The 19974-nt window shown below is 39.7% G+C and overlaps 3 protein-coding genes across 3 annotated transcripts in view; all 3 read left to right on the top strand.

Annotated features, from left to right (window-relative positions):
- The window catches only part of LOC124252902 (cell death abnormality protein 1-like), a 239219-nt gene that overhangs the window by 70358 nt on the left and 148887 nt on the right, over positions 1 to 19974 (top strand). The gene's annotated exons all lie outside the window — the stretch shown is intronic.
- Positions 1 to 19974, top strand: part of LOC124252905 (cell death abnormality protein 1-like) — a 242250-nt gene that overhangs the window by 182313 nt on the left and 39963 nt on the right. The window lies entirely within an intron of this gene.
- LOC124252907 (multiple epidermal growth factor-like domains protein 10) overlaps positions 15588 to 19974 on the top strand; it is a 112180-nt gene continuing 107793 nt past the window's right edge. Inside the window, exon 1 of the mRNA XM_046686588.1 lies at positions 15588 to 15806. The gene's annotated coding sequence lies outside the window, so the exon portion shown is untranslated. The remainder of the gene's footprint in view (positions 15807 to 19974) is intronic.

The raw sequence follows: 19974 nt of genomic DNA, 5'->3' as shown, positions 1-19974 counted from the left end.
AGTTGAACTTACTACCTAAGACAGTGCCTAGATACTTGTTGTACTCTGTGACGCTCTCAACTGCCGTACCATTTATTGTCACTGGATGTATTACTTCTTTCTTCATGCGGAAATCTATTGCTATCTCTTTGGTTTTAGATACATTCAACTGTAGGTAATGTCTCTCACACCAGTCTGTAAAGTCTGATATTTCTGTTAGGTAGTATCAGTGATGAGAGCAACAAGAGAGGCGTCATCAGCAATTTGACCAAGGAGCAATCGGGTTGCTGAGCAGTGCGGTCGTTCGTGCAGGTGGTGAATAACAATGGGGACATCACACAACCCTGCGGGCGGCAGTGTTAGTGGTTAAGATGGTTGAGTGGACGTTATTCGCTCGTACAAACTGCTGGCGTTCTGTTAGAAAGTCCGATATCCACAAGATGAGTTTGGAGTTGATGTTTGTGTCAATAAGTTTCTGGACCAGGAGATGTGGTTGTATAGTGTTGAAGGCAGATGAGAAATCTGCAAATAACACTCAAACATACGAGTTTGGTCCTTCCAGGTGATTGTATACTTTGTCTAGCACCATTATTATAACGTCCTCTACGCCCCGGTTTGCACGATAGGCACACTTTATAGGGGCCCGCTGTCTCTTTGATGTCCCTTAGCAGGTAGGGGAGGAGTAATTGCTAAAAGCATTTCATGGCTAGGCTGGTCAATGCAACAGGTCTATTGTCGTTTAAAGGAGAATACGAGTGAATTGCAATAATTTGATGGGTGAAGATAAAGTCATCAGAAACATATTCCTAAATTTTCAATTAATTTTTTTGTATAATTATGTTTTAATCGCGAAAAAAGTTTCTGTAAATCTCAGCTTCGGCCATTATGCATATTTCACTGGAACCCACGTGACCTTTCCGCTCGTGACGTCAAATGTGCATGGAGTCCGCCATATTGCCAAAGACCAAGCGCTACAGTAGTACAAATCGTGTTGTTTCTGTTGTTTTTTTAAATGGTACGATGGTGTATTGCGTTGCCTGGGGATGCACGGCATCATCGAACATTGGAAAGAACCACCATTTCTTCCGTTTTCGGCAGGAGAAATGCGCCGATCATTCCGAGTCGGACGCATATGAAAGAGACATGCATGCATGGGGTATGGAAATCCCCAAGCTAGTCTGAAGAAGGAAAAAGTACCCACGAAATTCATTAATTATACTCCATCATTCCCTGTAACAACTTACTGTCAGTGTTATTTTTAAAATAAATTAAATCAAGTCCGATTGCCAGTCGAATTGCTCCCGCTACAAAATGCCCCAGCAAATTTGGTCAAATTGCCCCAGTGGGGTAGTCAAAATGCCCCAATTTATTTAAAATGAATAAATATAGGCCATAAATGCATACTTGTTTTGTCAACTTTGATATTATGTTCTTCATACATAAGTATATCAATAGTTATGAGTTTACTGATGAAACATTTACAGAAATATAACTTCCTAATAACTTTTATATGAAGAACATAATATCATAATAAGTTGACAAAAACTATGCATTTACGGCAGATATTCAATCATTATAAATAAATGTGATCAAATTAGAATGAATGACCAAATTTGCTGGGGCATTTTGTAGCTGGGGCAGTTCGGCTGGTACACATGAGATATATATTATCAAAGTCAGTAAGAGATTTCACATGAGCTTGAAAATGTTTCGCTATAACGTTCTTTTCGGTTTGGAGCCCTAAATGATGCAGTCAACTCCAAACATTGCCGAATACAACGGCAAATCATGAAGTACTTGTTGCTTTCATTGTCTTCCATTTTGTCCAATTACGCACGTCGGCATCAGACTCGCTATTTGTCAGTAGTGTGTGCCGTGAAAGTTGTTCTGTATTCTCACTGGCTGACAGGATGTCATTCTAAGGCTATGACCGAGTACCATAACTATTTCCATAACCAAACAATGGGGAAACATACGTTGTCCTGACTAGTATTTACAACACTGTTAAGTTGTGAGGTAAAATCAAAGAGGAAGCCATCAGCAACAGGCACTTATGACGTCATGTCACGTGATACCCCCTCTGCTCATTAACTGTCAGGTGTTTCCGTAATAGGCGGAAATACGAGTACGTTTTTGTGTTTTTATTGCTATTTTACACACTTTTTGTTCAATTTTAATCACGGGATGTGACTTTTAGAATATCCTTTACAATATATCAAAAGTTTTGTTTTCGTTCGTATTCTCCTTTAATAGCACGCACTGTGTCTTCTTCAGCACAGGTATAATTTCGGCCAGCTTCCAGAGTTTTGGTTTAGTGTGAGTGTCTAGCGATTGTTGGTAGAGCTTACAGAAGACAGGAGCAAGTTGATCACTACAACTCTTTAACACTTTTCCTTTGTATTCCATCAGGTCCACACGACTACCGAATGTTTATCTTGTTAAACACATTTCTAACAGTGTCCACACTTATGCACAGGATTGTTCCCTCTCCTTCCCTCTCCTTCTCCTTCTTTAGCTCGGCAGAAAATTCATGATTTTCAGAGCGAGTGTAAAAAGCGTTGAGTTCGGTTGCGTCAGATTGAGGGTCATGTGTGCCTATGAAACTTCCTTTCAGCTTTCTCTTTGAAATCCATCTTGCATTTCCGGACATGCGTGTTTATGTCTCTCTGTGCATCTTTGATCTTCTGGATATCACGTTGCTGGTACGCTATCTTTTTCAAGTTCAGATGCGTCTTCATTTCTTTCGTGACCCACGGTTTATTATTCGGGTATATCTTTATAGTCTTTGTGGGTATGATTGAGTCAACACAGAACTTGATGTATGAACTTAACACGTCTGTAAGCTGGTCAATGTTCTCACAGCTCTCGGTGATTTACGTCCCAGCTTGTACAATCAAGACAGCCTTGTAATTGCTCGGTGGCTTCGGTATCCCCCCACATTGACTGTTCTGCTTTCCACTTTAACGGTCATTAGATTCTGTCGGTAACTTGGTATAAGATGTACCGTATTGTGATCCGAGCAGCCAAGTGGGGGCTTGTCGCTGGCTTTGCATGCATCTTTAAAATTACCGTAACACAAGTCTATGGTTTTGTTTTTTCCTTGTGTAACACTTAACATACTGGTAGAAGTCGGGTCGGGAAGCGTTGATTTGAGCTTTTAAAATCACCAAGAACAAGCTTAGGAACGTCAGGGGACAATGACTCAATCTTCTGTACATGATTATGTATGGTTTCCGCGCTGACCTTGTGTCTGCGCATGGTGGGACATAAACAAGAACAATACATGCTTGACCAAACTTCTTTGGTAAATAGAAAGGTCTAAAGGAAACACTTAAAAGTTCCACATTTGGGTTACATATTGTTTCTCTGATTACATACTGCTTACACCAGCGTTGATTTACGTAGATACACAAACCACCTCCCCGGCTGTTTTCGTGTCGCCTCCTTGTTTCTGTCCAGTCTGATGGGGGTATCAAAAACACTGACCAGAGTTGTAATCCAATCCTTCGAGTCATGATAAGTCTTTTTGAGTGAAAATATACACTAAAACAGTGAAAAGAAATACATTTGCTCTGCTCTGCTCTGTTCATGTGTGTCGCCACAGCGCAGTGACAAAGCCAGAGTCCCGCCACCACCTTTCTACTCACTCACTAAAAACTACAGACACCTTTAACTTAAGTCAGTACAGTTATTTTCAATCTTTCTCTCCTCCAGGAGATAAAGTAACTGGAGGTTCTTCTATTTTTATACGGCAGGGCATCATACATAGCCCTGTCTCCCAAAATACAAATCTTCAAGCTGTAGCTGTTCCTCTGACTCACTGCACTGACGCTGTGCAGCTTGTATATCCCTCCCTCTTCTGATAGTCGACAGTCTTATCTTCAAACTCTGTATGATCCAAAGCCATGTCTCATCATGGATGATGACACAACCGGCTACCCGTTCAGTTTTAATCAAATTTAGAGCTATTATAATTTCGTTATATACCTCTAATTCTCCAACACAGTGGGTTTATCTCCTAAATGTATAAAGGCCAGAAAATGTATTTTATATTTTTGCAGACATCCTACAGTCCTTAATTTATCTAACATTCAAATTTCTAATGCCAAGGTTCGACGCACATTAAAATTTAAAAAGTGTGGTCTTGGAGGAAGTGTGTTTCAAAATATAGTCCCGTACACCAATTTCAAAGTTAAGTTGTGGCACATGTTACAGCAAATAAAAGGCAACGGTTCTAAATGTACTATCTGAAGGAGGGTGGTAATGTATTAACTAATAAAACTGACATTGCTAATAAATTTAGCGGAGCTCTTGCCAAATATTCATCAAATTATGTTCCAGAGTATCGAAAATAGAATTTGTCAACAAAGCATTGAACAAAATGCTCAGAATCCTAAAACGTTATTTTCAATTCTGAATCATCATCTTGGAAAATCAAAGGACACTGTACTCCCAAAGATGACGAAAGTCTTCTAGCTGAAAACTTCTCCATTTTTTTCACTGGAGAAGATTGACAAGATTAGGACAAACCTTGGACCACCAGATTATAAATCGTCTACACCATATTCTGGAACCAGTTTTGATAGTTTTCACCCGGTGAGTGAAGAGTATCTGCACAAATTAATCCTGGAATCTAAACCCACATCATGTGAAACTGATCCTGTGCCAACTAAGTTTTTGTACAAGATCATTGATGTTGTGTTACCTGCTTTTCTACAGCTGGTAAACGTTTCATTGGAATCAGGAACTGTACCCAAGTGCTTCAAGTCTGCAGTGATCAAACCGTTGATCAAGAAACCTTCACTTGATCCCCAACAGCTTCAAAGCTACAGACCAATATCGAACCTTCCATTCCTATCCAAAATTCTGGAGAAGATAGTGAAACGTCAGATTGAGGTGCATCTGACTGAACATGGACTGATAGACCAGTTCCAGTCTGCCTACAGGTCATCCCATAGCACAGAGACGGCACTCAACTGTGTCGTGGATAACTTGAAGTGGTCTGTAGATGAAGGTAACTTGGGAATGCTTGTTCTCTTAGACTTGTCTTCCGCCTTTGATACTGTGGATCATAAACTTCTGACAGATCGGTTGGAAAAAGGATTACGGTATCCATGGGACTGCCCTCAAGTGGTGTGTTTCATATCTAGAGGACAGAACCCAGTCTGTATGTGTGCGTAACACCATGTCACCTGCTACTATATTGAAGTGTGGAGTACCCCAAGGCTCTGTCCTTGGGCCACTCCTGTTCACCCTTTATACCACACCACTCGGCTCTCTAATCCGTGACCAGCATATCGCCCATCATTTTTACGCTGACGACACACAGCTCATGGATAACTTCACCAGTTACCCCCAGAGTCAGACTGAGGTCTGTGCCAGGATGGAGTCGTGTGTGAAAGATATTAAATACTGGATGTCTAAGAACATGCTACAGCTAAATAGCACAAAAACTGAACTCATGATTACTGCTTCTAAATCCAGATTGCAGAAATGTGGTATCGATCATCTTCAGATCGATGATGTAGAAATTCCTGTTTCTCATTGCGTTAAAAACCTAGGTGTGTTTTTAGATGAGAATCTATCCATGGAGAAGCATATTAACCACCTATCAAAGATCTGCCACCACCACCTCAGGAACATTGGTTCTATCCGTCACCTCCTTACTAGAAACACAACTGCCACACTGATGAGATCCCTAGTATTGTCGCGGTTAGACTACTGCAATAGTCTCTTGATTGGTATTACCAGTGACCAACTTCACAGACTGCAGAAACTGCAGAACACCGCTGCCAGGATTATCACGCGTGCAAAACTATCAGGTCATATCCAGCCTGCATTGAAGTCTCTCCACTGGTCGAGAATTAGGGAAAGAATAGAGTTTAAGATTTTAACTCTAACTTACCAAGCACTAAATGGAACTGCTCCACTCTATCTCCAAGCCCTTGTCTCACCCTACGTCCCACCGAGGAATCTCAGATCTGCCGATCAATCACTTCTTGTTGTGCCTCCATATAAACTCAAAACTTTCGGACATAGATCCTTCAAACATTCAGCTGCTTGCCTGTGGAACTCTCTCCCTACAGACATCAAATCTGCTCCAACTCTCTCAAGTTTCAAATCTCATCTAAAGACATTTCTTTTTCTTCGCTACTGACTGTCTTGTGTTTGCGCTTAGAGCATGGTCTAGTGTTGTGGAGTCAAGCGCATTACAAATGATCTATATTATTATTAGAAATATCAGACACAATGTCAGGAGAAGAAAAGTGAGTGAGGGAGTATGGCTTTACGCCGCTGGAAACACTTCTAGATATATTTGATAAAATATGGACATCAGAGAATTTACGTGATTTTGGTTTGAGAGGTTTTTATCTCACAGCTTTTAACAGACGTACAATTTCGAGTGGGGTCAACCCTGTCCGATCATTACAGGATCAGGGTGTCCCACAAGGCAGTGTTTTGCCTGTCAGTTTGTTTAGTATTAAATACATAGTCTTTCAAAGGTTTGAGGTGATTCGGTTGATGGATCTATTTTTTATGGATAATTTGAAAGTTTCTTATCGTGGTTTCTAATAAACATCGGCGTGTAAAATAATCTTTAAGTGTATCACGAAAAACTAAACTTGTGCTCAAAAGAAACTATACACTGCAAAATATTACATGAAAATTCACAAAAATAAAAATGAACAGATAGAACCATATGTCGCACAAGTACAGACCCACCCTTTCTGAGTACAAAAGGCGAAACAAGTTAACGAATCGCCTAAACGTCGCAAAAAAACCAAAACGACTTTTTCTGATGTAACACGAAATGCGCGTGCATACCGATGGTAGGAAACAGCCTACGCGACACGAGAGCAACACAGTAGTAAAATGAACAAAAATTATATGCTACGTTTGATGCTAATCGAAAAGAGAGAGAGAGAGAGCTATCGTAATGGCCCAACAAGGAGCTAACCACAATGCCATTGCCAAAACCTTCGGCTGCACCCGTGCAACTGTCTTCAGACCGATGCAACGGCTAAGACAAACAGGCAATACATCAGACTGCCCTAGGAGTGGTAGACCACGTGTGATCGCCACATCCGGACAATTCATCGGGGAAATAGTGAACGGCAGCGATGGCCCTAGGACACCGTATCAGTCGACATACAGTACACCGGCGACTATGCGAACGTGGCATTCGAACACGTCGACCCTACCGCGGAGTGCATCTGACTCTTCAAAACCGACGTCGGTCGGACTGGTGATTACTCATGGCAACCTGAATGCTCGAAGTTACAGGGATGAACTTTTGCGACCAACTGTGTTGCCATTTATCCAGCAGCAACCACGTGGCATTGTCTACCAACACGATAACACAAGGCCTCTTACAGCAAAACTGACAAACGACTTTCTGCACTACCGGTGCTACCTGTCACCGCTCAACAACTGGAACATGTATCTTACAGGAATGGCAAAGGATCACGCCTAACGTCATTCGTCATCAATGTGTCGGCGTGTTTTGGCGTGTATTGAAACCAATGGTGGTCATACCGACTATTGATTCAACATCTGATGACATTTTGCAGAAAAAAACGCCTTGTTGACTTGTGTAAAAGTTCAGCTTATACCACGTGTCAGTCAAACGGTACCTTCGACTTTGTATGAAATGAAATTGTTTACATTTTCTGTAGAAATGTTTCTCTATTAAATTAAACAAGTGCTCATTTATATATGCTTTTCTTTTCCTTTCAAGTTCGGTAAAAACACACTGTATACTTTCTTTTGAGCACTAGTTTATATTCTAACCCAATCTTGGATACAGTTGTGGTTTTCATCCTCTTTATGAGGATCTTTAAGATAAAATAATCTTTTATTCCGCTTCTTGGACTAAAAATCAAACCTTTCACTTCTGCTGCACAAATTGAGCTAGAAAACATATATCCTTTCTGTTTGCTTTCCTCGCTTCCTTGGCAATTAGTGAAGACACACGTAGACCTAACACTGACCAATTTCAAGAAATCATACACTAATGACTTACAATATGTACAAGAATTTAATCACTTAAGAAACAAATATAATGCAGAGTCTTTGAAGGGCATTTAGAAGTGATACACATAAAGACAAGAGTTTTTATGGATGTCAACTTCTTTATTGTGAAGGGTCACGACGTTTCGAAGTATGTTCTTACTCCTTCATAAGGTGAATGAAACAATTAGGAACAAACAGCTATATATGTACATGTTGAAACAGCAACGGTATAACAAAGGAAACTAGTAGTTAATTGGTGGATGGACAAGTGGAAGCCAGGAATTAATTGGTGGATGGACAAGTTGAAGCCAGGGATTAATTGGTGGATGGACAAGTGGAAGCCAGTTATATGCCACTATTGTTAACTCATCAACTACGCCTGGATTAACAATCCCTGGCTTCCTTTTGTCCATCCACCCAGTTAGTGCTAATTATAACCCCTGGCTTCTATTTGTTTTTCTCATCAATCAGGCCTGGAGGATTAACTATCCCTGTATGGAACATCTAAAATTTTCCTCAGACCATCGGGCGGCTAGCTGTAAATCTAGCCCATCTCGGGCGGTCGGACGGGCCTTCTTTCATACACTGGCCATTTCTTGTGTTCCCCCGCCGTGATGTTGCTGGAATATTGCTAAAGGCGGCGAAAAACCAAACTCAGTCAGTCAGTCAGTCAGTCATACAGAGGCTCAAGTTGTCATCCGGTAGGGTAACAGGTGACCACGCCGTCATAAGCAGTATTTCAGACATATAATGTACAGCGATGAGAACAGTTCGCCACATTCCTATCACAAAGAACAGCAAGATGTTAGCACAGTATCACAGCTTAGACAATAAAAACTACCTAGACTAAATAAAAATTGTTGTAATTACAACACACACACGCGCACACGCTCAGGGCGTATATATACTACTTTTAAAAAGTAGGGAATATTCAGTCACAAACGGTGTCACAACTATTGATAATTTAAATCTTTAGTCATGAATCCGCTTTTATACTCAGGTCCATCCCAAAATTGGAAGGGCTTACTTCAATGCCAACTTGGTTCATCCGATCCCATTCTTTCTGCAAGTTTGTTTAGATTGATCGGTTGTTGTAGACGGTGAGGTACGCGTCTGGACAGAGTGCTGACTATGGTTAGATGGTAATGTTCTGTTGGAAGAACTCAGTAACAATACGAGCCCTGTGTGCTGTTGCGTTGTTATCTTGAACGCAAAACGACGTCCATCTTACCACGTGTGCCTTCGGGATGTTGTCACGGTAGTACTGCCCAGTGACGCGTCGATGAATAACGTGTAAAGGTGTGGTGCCAGTCACAGTGATCCCATCACAAACCATTACTAATCCACCCTTCTTAGCATGGTGATCTACCTTCAGATGTTGGAATTACACTGTTTTAGTTTTACATGCTAGTTTTATGTTCTATCTGTGATACTCTAGTATTTTTACTGTCCATCGTCGACGGGTTTAACTCTTCACAATGTTTTCATTTTTTTGTATTGTATCAATCGTTTTCGTCCCGATATGGCTGAGATATTGCCGATGTAACGTTAAATATTAACTCACTCACTCACACTAATCCACCCCTAAAAGGATCGTTCTATCTGAAGTTAAGAAAGCATGAAAAGTCGCTCTTTTAAGTCACTCAAGAAAGTCCAAGGTAAACCGTGATTCACCCGAAAACACAGCGACGATGGTGCATCAGATTTGTAATTAAAGCTTAAAGCAGTATAAAATGTCACAATAGATGGCAAAACAGTTACTGTAAATAAGTTTTTGACATATAACAAATTACATACTCCCTACGACATTTGATTATCCCACATTTACAATATGGCTACCACTGCGGCCATTTTTGAATCGGATGGGAACTTCGTCAGCATCCCCCGAATCATGGACATAAAATTTCACTTTCAAATATCTGAAGGTACTGTTGTCACAGATGCGTGATGATTTCCAGTTGAAATATTATCTATGCGCCGAATAATTCACAATCAGTGAACAATTATGAAACTGGAATGTTTACAAATCAATACACATTACATTGGGTGAGGTGGGGTTGGCTGCTGGTAGCAGGCAAAGTCAGGACTAACAAACAAACACTTTATAGTACTAACCCAATGCGATTTCGCAGTGTAAAATGGATTCCAATTTTGGCATAATCTTTTCCCGACAGACTCTATTACTGCAGTGATAGAGTAATATGTATTGAGAAGTTGCCACACTGAACAACCAATTTCTTAATGATTCACACTGCAAATGGCTTTGACCTAGTTTTTCCACCTCAGTAAAATCGTGTAGGGCCATACAAAAAGGTGGTTATCACCTCGCAGACTTACGACCAAGTCACACAACATAGCCAAACACCACTTTAGCTTACGACAAGGAAATGTTGGCCACCAATCTATTGAGAGACTAGAAACATATAGTTTCAGTTTCATACTTGTATTCCGGCCAGTGAATTAAAACAGGAAGCTATTTAAAAGGCTAAATGTATCGGGTTGTGTGAAGGTTCATTGCAAAGGACACGCGAGATAGAATGTTTTCCCTGTGTGCTCTGACTGACAAATACCGAAAGAATCAATCATCTATTTTTATAAATCCTGACATGATTACTGACCTATTTAAATCAAGAACGGAAGTTTGAATTTCAATGCGTGTTTCAAATTGCTTAAAACTGTAATCGCTGTTAATGTCTGAGTGGCGGATAATGGACGATATAAAATCAAATCCCGATGCTAAGGTTAAACTTCTTGCCCAGTTGATACCGCGTACTGTGACTATTTGTTTGGTCACACTCATCAGCAAAAGTTGTTTAGGCTATTACATTTCTTTCCCCTGATGCCTGCCAATTCACGCCTTTGGCTTGAGACTCACGCTTTTAGTACTCATTTTACGCCCCCAATGACGAAACTGATAAATCTCACGCCTAACTGGGTTCATATGCAAAATGCACACTGTAGTCACTTAAAATCACGTATATAAATAGGCCTGATTACTTGGTTTTCAGTCACATTTTTAGGAGGGAATTTGCAGTTATGCGTTTGCTTAAGGGGGCGAAACGTCAACCGTGGTCCTGTCATCTCAAGCTTGTTTTCTCTCTTGGGGATGGAAGCTCTCGATACATAATATGGTCTTGTTGTTACTCTGTACAACACATTGTTTCTTATCGAGAGGCAACTTATCTCACATATGCATGCATCAGTTTGCCTTTGTCCTTTGTTCAGACCACGTAGGCGTCGACATCTTCACGATGAATGAAACAGACTCAATTCACTGACTTGGCAGTTGGTTGGATCGTCTTCTATTTCATAAAAAAACAACCAACCCATTAATGCAGAACAGACGCATATGTGACGCATTAATCAGGGGACTACATAACGTCACGGTGTTATGAATAATTGTAACAAAAACATGGTGGGCCTTACGTGTTGACGTCAACTTGCCTTTGTTCGCCAACATTTTCTATGTGGATACTTAAAACTACTATGTATCACACCCGTGATCAGGGCGCACGGTAGCTAACGTTATATAAAGAAAGTATTCATCCATTTTGTAACGTAATGTAACAATGATATATTGTGAAGGAATGATCTCCACGTGTGACCGGGTGTAAAACCTTGGAGCTAACATTTCCTGCAGGTTCTTTCAGTGTCGTCACAACCCCTAGTGTGCAGTACACAACCCTGTGCACTTAAAGAGCCCACTCATCCGATGGTAGGTGACCAGATGGTGGACACAGATGGCTGTGTGATAACTCTCTGCGCCGAACAGGCAGCTTCAGTTGAATACTCCCAAGGGGAGTTGAGTCGGTTAAAAAATAAATTCCAGAATAAAGACATCCGTTGATCAAAGGAACACGTACTAGTTGCGTGGGTTTGTGCGCTATATAAATATCCTATAAAAATAATATATCAAAATAATTATCATATGTACAGTGAGTGTGTGGTTTTATACATAATTATATCACGACACATCAGTTTAAAAAATAATCAAAGGACACAACAAGCGACCATCGTCCGTCCTGGGACCCTTGCACGAAACGATCTTAGCGTCGAGAAGATTTACCCGGAACGTTTAAGCAGAAAGGTCGTATTGAGCAACTTCGCCTTGTTGAAACTAGCCTTATAACGAGGACCCGAAATGAGACAGGGTGTTTTGTTTGTTTGTTTTTAACACAGCACTCAGCAATATTTTAGCTACATGATGTTGGTCTGTAAATAATCGAGCCTGGACCCGACAATCCAGTGACTGACATCATGAGCACCGATCTGCGCAATCAGGAACCAATTAAATGTGCCAACCAAGTCAGCGAGCCTGACCATCCGATGCCGTTAATCGCCGCCTACGACAAGTTGATGCTGGAGAAAGTTCTAACCCGGATCTTCACGGGTGTGAATGTTATCAGCAACCCAAATAAGCACTGAGTGCTAATTTGAAAGCACACGCGTTTTAAGAACATCGATATGTTATGTACCACTCATGTTACATGCATTCCTGGTGTTCACATGCTTCCTTACCATACAAACACAAACATGTTATAAATGTTATATGATTCATACTTGTGATAAAAATCATATTTTGTCCGTGATTCTAGAACAACCTGCTGCTTCCATGACCAATAGTATTTCCACAAACAGCTCGGTGTAGCGTTGCATGGAACGCCGGAGTGCTGACTTTGTGGGTATCTCGCATAGACAGGATATTGCAATTTTACTTTTATATAGAGAATCTCACCCAACTGTCTACTGATATCAATTATATCAACACGAGTTGATATAATTGATATCAGTAGACACGAGGGTGAGATTTTATTTATCATCAAAAATCATTCTTGATTTGTTTTCAATGAACAATGAACATCTCTCAACACTGTACTACCATTAGACTTGCAGTGCAGCGATGTCGTAGCATTGTGACGTCATCAAGTTCATGATGTCATAACATTGTCAGGGCATTGTACAAATCTACTGTCAAAACGATGTCTCCTAGGAGACATCATATGGTCTCTCACAAGCGATATTTCCTGTGGAACACAGTTTGGATGATAAAGTAAGATATACAGACTAATACAGTAAAAAGTACATCTGTTTTCCCCATACATATCTTTCTTCGATTCAAAACTGGTAAAAACAGCAGATAAAACACGTTACATTAGTCTTGGAGTCAATTTATTCAAATTCAGAATATGTTTATTCTTAGAAACATTCAGTTATTCACAACGCAGAGATTGCGTATAAACACACCCATTTTCAGTGAACAAATTGGTAAAAGAAAGTAACGTAAAGAAAGCACACAGAATGAAAAGGACGTCATTAATTAGACAAACATGTAGTCCATTAAATCTGTTCTTAAACAATCAGTTTCTTTGCCTTCCTTCACCTAAGACTATCTAACTTTTTGTCACACCCTTGCTTTCACTCCCCAACTCTCTCATGCTTGCGAACTTACTTTTACTTCTTCCCCTGTACATATGGAAGTTAGTAAGGCTTCACTAAGTTTCCTGAATAGACTTCATCTTTCTATTTCGAAATAGAAAACAGCGGGTACATTTTAACGTACCTTTACAAAAGCTCAGTTTTATGTTAAAGCAGTAGGTATTAGACATAACAGATAGGTCAACGTGACCTAAGAACGAATGCACCCAAACTGGTTTGTCGTGAAAGACGTGTTTGCCTATTTCTGAGCTCTCCCGTCGAAAACATTCATTGTCCCAGATTTATTTTCGTATTGTACTGTACCAACGTCAAATTATTTGAACCGGTAATGTTTCTGTCGGGAAAATGAGTCACCAAAAGTCTGCCGGTTTGCTTATTTGTTTTGGTTTAGTGTCTGTCCTACCCAGTTCAAGTTTTAAATTATTTTGTAACATTTAATACTAACGTAGTGGCGTCGTCGCATACACACCATCAAAACATATTTCGTTTTCAACAAGTAGTAGCGTCAACCACACATACCACGTGGACACAGAACAAACCCACCGTAAACGACCAACATGCTAAATACATACACATACCACACACTCATACACACACCACGTACACGTGCAGACACACCACATACCAGGAACACACCACACATACAACACACGCGCCAGATGCAATGCATACACGCGCACACACACAACACAAAGACGCACACGTCACATACCACACGCACACCACATTCCATATGTGCATATATACACACCACTCATACACATCAACACACACAAATGCAACGCACACACACATACACCATACGTACACATTCCAGTTTGGTTACAAAAACATTCAAGTGCATTTATCTTCTGTTGTAATTGGTTACATGTATCAGAAAGTACAGAAACATCATCAGCAAACATAAGTGAACACAAATTGTTAAAATCAGATGAAACATTAACCCCTATACCACCGTCCTGTTCCATTAAGGAAAACAACTTATTAATAAATATGATAAACAGCTGTGGGCTTAAACACACAACCCTGAAGGGTACCAATATTACATGTAAAGCACTTAGATAAACCCTTTGAAGTTTTAACACATGCAGATAAACTGCTGTACACTGATGATACTATATTAAAAAATTACCAGAAATACCAACTTCAGCTAAAGATTGCAAGAGAACATCATGTCTTATTGTGTCAAAAGCCTTTGAGAAATCAATGAAAAGGCAATAAAATCTACCTCTCTTTTTTTACAAGAATATTTTTGAGCTAAAGCCTGAAGTTCTCATTGGCTATTATATGAATATTGCTGACAAGTTATTTCACCATAAATCCCCTCGTCCTCTCTCGCTTGTTCATGTGGGATGTGAGATTTCAGCTAGGTGTAGCGTTACATGGAACGCTGGAGTGTCGATGTTTTGCGTAAGTCGCATATACAGGGTATTGCAATTTTACTGTTATAGTAAAATATACAGACTAATACATTAAAATCTTCATACGAGCATCTGTCAAGCATTATGCGCCAATCTAAACGTTAAAATGAGTTTGACTTCACCATTCATCCATCTTTTCCCATACATGCATTTCTTCGGGGTAACAAAATTCAATTTTTCAAAACGCAGTTATAGTGTATGAACACACCCATTTGTCAGTGAATAAATTGATAAATAAAGTAAAGCAAAGACAACACACAGAATGAGAAGGTCGTCATGAGTTAGACAATCAGTAGTGTTCTTAAACAGTCAATTTCTTTCCTCGTCATCCTCTTCTCTTGTTTGTACACGTGGGATGTGCGATTTGATAAGAATGGATGATAAAGATATATGTACTGCGCCCAAAAGCTCAACTCTAATTGTACAACAGAATAAAATAAACTGGTCCCTGATTACGTCCGATGTTCGTTATCAATGTGACCCTTTACAGGTTTATGATCGTGGAATATAGTTTCTAAGATTCACAATTTCAAATAGCATAACATGTGATGAAATATTTGTTAAACTATGTCCTTATTTTCCATATTAATATGTCCATCCTGATGCGGATTCAGTAAGTGGATGTCACAAGGGTTTATGTACTGCATACCGCGTACTGCATACTGTATACTGCTTGATTTCTTGCAGAGATAACTGACATTAGAACTCATCATAGCATAAGTCACTTGAGGTGGAATGTAAAGACATGACATGTTATCCTCTTGCCACTTAAACAGTACTCGCTTTGCTTGGTGAATAGGTTCACGCTTGGCTGTCTTTTCCAAAGGACTCCGATAGGTATACAGCATTGTACGCTGTCACATGACAACGGGTGAAATATACATGTGAGATATATTCTAGGCACACGGGACGTTGCTGGGCCTTCGCTATAGTTGACAACATCTTCGCTTGTGAAGGGTAGGTTAGACACTTTCTTGTTCGCTTTTTCATCCGGGTTAAAATTGCTCTACAGCAACCTATGCTTGTCTTAGTGGGATTGGGTGGTCAGGCTCGCAGACTTGGTTGACACATGTCATCGCATCCAAGTTGCGGAGAGCCATGCTCATGCTGTTGATCACTAGATTGCCTGATCCAGACTCGATTATTTACAGTCTGCCGCTATAAAGCTGGAATATTCCTGAGTGCGGTTGTAAACAACAAACAAAGAAACAACGGTTCATTACTCCATGTATTATTTCTCATTGAGATACAATAAAACTTTGAGTTATGAAATCAACTGCATATACGTTCGTGATTCTATTTACTTGCCTCCTACAATCATGATTAATATTTTCCCAAGAATAATATATAAACAGGAAGCCCCTGTTTCATGATTCACTTTTTACCGTTGCGAACGAAAGCATTTTGCGTCTTTTTAGCGAAGTTTTTTGTATTGGATTTTTTTCCTCTCTAACAAGTTTTGACATAGAGTACTGACCTCTATACATCTGAAGCTGGCTAACACAAGTGTGTAGTTGTGGTGTTTCTGTACCTGATAAACCCGTGAAGATCCGGGTTAGAACTGGACTTCAGTAATAAATGCTTGTGTCATCGTATCCCAGTTGGGTAGGTCGATGCTCATGCTGTTGGCAAACAACTCCCATAGTTAATGTACGGTATTCACCGTATAACATCAAAATACCCAAGAACTGCGTTTTGAGCATGTTCTATTTCAAGCATTCAAATTGCAAACAACCGCTTATTTTCAAATAGGCGTGGTGTAACGTTTGTTGGGTTTTAGGTTAGATCACTTTTATGTTTCCACGTTTAGTGTGAATATGCGACGAATGTCTTTTTGGCATGTTTCTTTATGTAAAAAGACTTGGAATTTCTGTTCTGTTTTTTAAAGTAAAATCAAGTATGTATTTGAGAACTTAAGCTTGGTGTCCTCACCTTTAAAACGTCTGATGGAAGACATATGTAAGACATTTTCACCTTTGACATGATCCCCGATGCCTATTTTGACTTGTACAGTTAACTTGTGTTTGCACGTGTTTGGGACGAGAACTGCAATGTCAAACTCGGGTAAAATAAGATTTAGACATGGTCAAAGCAGAAAACTAAACATTAAGAAGATGTTGACTTCAACCTTTACCAATTACCCTTGTAGTTTGTGTTGTTTGTTTGTTTGTTTGTTTGTTTGTGCGTGCGTGCGTGCATGTGTGTGTGTAATAAGTTGCATGCTTCTTGCGAGGGTAATACGGTTTGATATACGCCTTTTTGTAGCAGTGTTTGTAGCAGCGATCGATAAGCTCGCTACCGACTATATAACATGTAAACAAAATGGCGTCTGCCTCTCGACTCGATTTTTATAATCAGTGAAACATATTCTCACAAGCTTAAAACTGCTATAGAAATGGTTAATCATGTTTAAGTTGAGTGTGCAAGCTCTATCTATAAAAATATTTAAAATAAAGCAGTGTAAATGTGTACATAGTGAAGTGAAAAGGCTAATCCAACGGTTTTCGTAATTATGACGTCATACGATTGTTAGCGATACAACTTCTCGGGGAGAGTTTGGCGGTTACCGTGGCAGCGGGTAATATTTTTTCCAGTTGGCGCCCTGTAGCAACCCACTATGTAATACCAACGCACTATATAATAAACTCTTCAAAATCCAAAACAGTTTCGCACTTAGACGATTTTATTACATAACGGGTTATTACAAACTGGGTTACTCTAGTAGCAACCCACTATGTAATAACAACGCACTATGTAATAAAATCTTCAAAGTCCAAAAACATTTCGGACATAGGCGATTTTATTACAAAGAGCGTTGGTACTTTTGCGTAAGCCTGGAAAATGGAATGGAAATGGAAAATGTCCAAAATGTTTTTGCACTTTGAAGATTTTATTACATAGTGCGTTGTTATAACATAGTGGGTTGCTACAGCGCCCTCCTCGGAGGGGAGACACGGAAACTTGTTATTGACCGTGTTGACGAATGAAATTAAAGTATTTTACATGTAATTTGTACTCTCTCAGCCAGTAGCATTGTCCAATTTTACTGAATATTTCATATAACGCTCCTCCTATTATACAACGTGACCAGCCTATACTTTGTCATTTTTGTAGTAGTTGCTGGGTAGTCTAGTGGTTAGAGTGGATGCTCATCGCATGAAAGGTATGGGATCCATTCTTGTTGGTAGATTATGTGAAGGTGCTCCCTGTTCTAAAGCTGGAATATTACTAAATGCGGCATAAAACTAATCTCACTAACCCACTTCGCATTATTCAAATCAATGCACACTGAAGCGTGGAGGATTTCAAAAGAACGTGAAGCAGGCGTTTACGTCGAAACACGTTCCACTACAGCTGTTCCATGCCTATACAGAAGGTGACCTAACAGGCTGCTGCGTCTCTCTTTTCCCCAGGAAACTTAGTTAGCAGGAAAGCGGTCTACATGACCACCATTGTGCATTGCTACTGTGAGTGTATACATTAGTCAGATGTTGTTCTCTGGACCTGCAGTCGTCCATGTACATAATACATATGGAAATGAGCAAAGGTTACATCTATAGCCCAAACAAATCAGTCAGTATAAATGTTCAGGCAAGTTATATTTAGGATCTTTGTCATTGGTGTTGTGTTACTGCTTGTGTTGATTAACAGTCAGTACATATACATTTTGTATTCAGTATTGAAATAGAACAATGACTAGCATCCACTAGCATCCCCTATATATAAATACATGCACATGCACACAGTCCATACAAGCCCCGTCATACAGCTGTGTAGCTCGGATCAACGCAACTCGGTAGCGAAGAAAATAACCACACGAATAAAACATAAACAGAAGAAACTATTAACAAAAACATCCACTGAAGCCGAAATATTTGTAGCATAATCATATTCAGAACACTTAATAAGAGTAAAATTTGTGAAATAATCTGGATTAATGAATATACTATGTTTCAAAAATAACATACTGTGACGATAGCAAACAAATATCAGTATGAAAAGCAGTCAAGCAGTAATATTCAACAAAGTAAAACATATCTGGAAATATATAATTCATAAAAAATCATGTTATATACATATCCAAACTATCTGAGGCAGATACAATTTTAGTGCGCAATTAAAGCCCACTTACAAATGTACAGGGGTTGAATACAATGAAACCAGTTGAAGGTCTCACATGGCTGACTTCAGTGTAACTCTATACGTAGAGGGGCCCTCTCTAGATCCATTTTGCATGTTTTAATAATCTAAATCTCCGTGTGGTATAAATTGTGTTTGCAAACATAAAATTAATACGTCGTGGTATGTGAAAATTATTGCTCAATGGGCTAGAACACAGTCCAGTCATTCATTATCTAACAGTCAGATCTGTTACAGTTTCAATTGTATTCTATGTTAATCGATAGGACCGTCACTTAACTCCTGACCTAATGGCGTTACATCCTTTTTATTCAATACCACATGGCCAGAAAAAGGTTATACAAATAAACAAGCTAATGGCTTACTAAAACAAGATATGCGTTTCTGATGATGCGCTTCTGCAGCATGTCTTAATATTCATATAGTTAAACGTCTTTGTGGAACTGTCAATCGCATTTGACTGTGAACCGGAGTTCATGCTGATAAGGGTCATCAACAACGACATCATTCATTAAGTGTGAATATGACACGGAATATGCAAAATGACTTTCTGGGATTGACTGATACCCAAGCTCCGTGTTTTCTGTTTTGTTGAAGTGGTCAGCCAAGGCGTGAACCTTAATATTTGCATCTTCGTTTTTGTCATTGTGTCGAGGCACATAAACTGCGGAAGTGCCGTTGTCGCGAACTTCACTGTATATATGTAGGGTTTCGTAAAGGGGAGAGGGAGTTTCTCTATCAGCCACCGAGGTTGCATTCCAGGTTCTGTTGTGTTGAAAAAAACCCAAAACAATAAATGGCGGTAATACCATGACAGTACAAGAGCTTAAGTTTACGTCAGTGTAGGTTTCTATGGTGATGTTCTTACTAATCGCACTGGACGAGGTCCCATCATCAGACTGGATATTATATGTTCCCCTGATCAGCCCAGTTTCACAATGTAATCTCAGCACTAAGGTGATCTCAACTCCCATCTTTCATATCC

This window comes from Haliotis rubra, unplaced genomic scaffold (assembly GCF_003918875.1).
Source record: "Haliotis rubra isolate DU_JTF1 unplaced genomic scaffold, ASM391887v1 Scf529, whole genome shotgun sequence".
Taxonomy (NCBI): domain Eukaryota; kingdom Metazoa; phylum Mollusca; class Gastropoda; order Lepetellida; family Haliotidae; genus Haliotis; species Haliotis rubra.
Note: the sequence above shows the minus strand (reverse complement) of the source record. Positions and strands in the feature narration are given on the sequence as shown.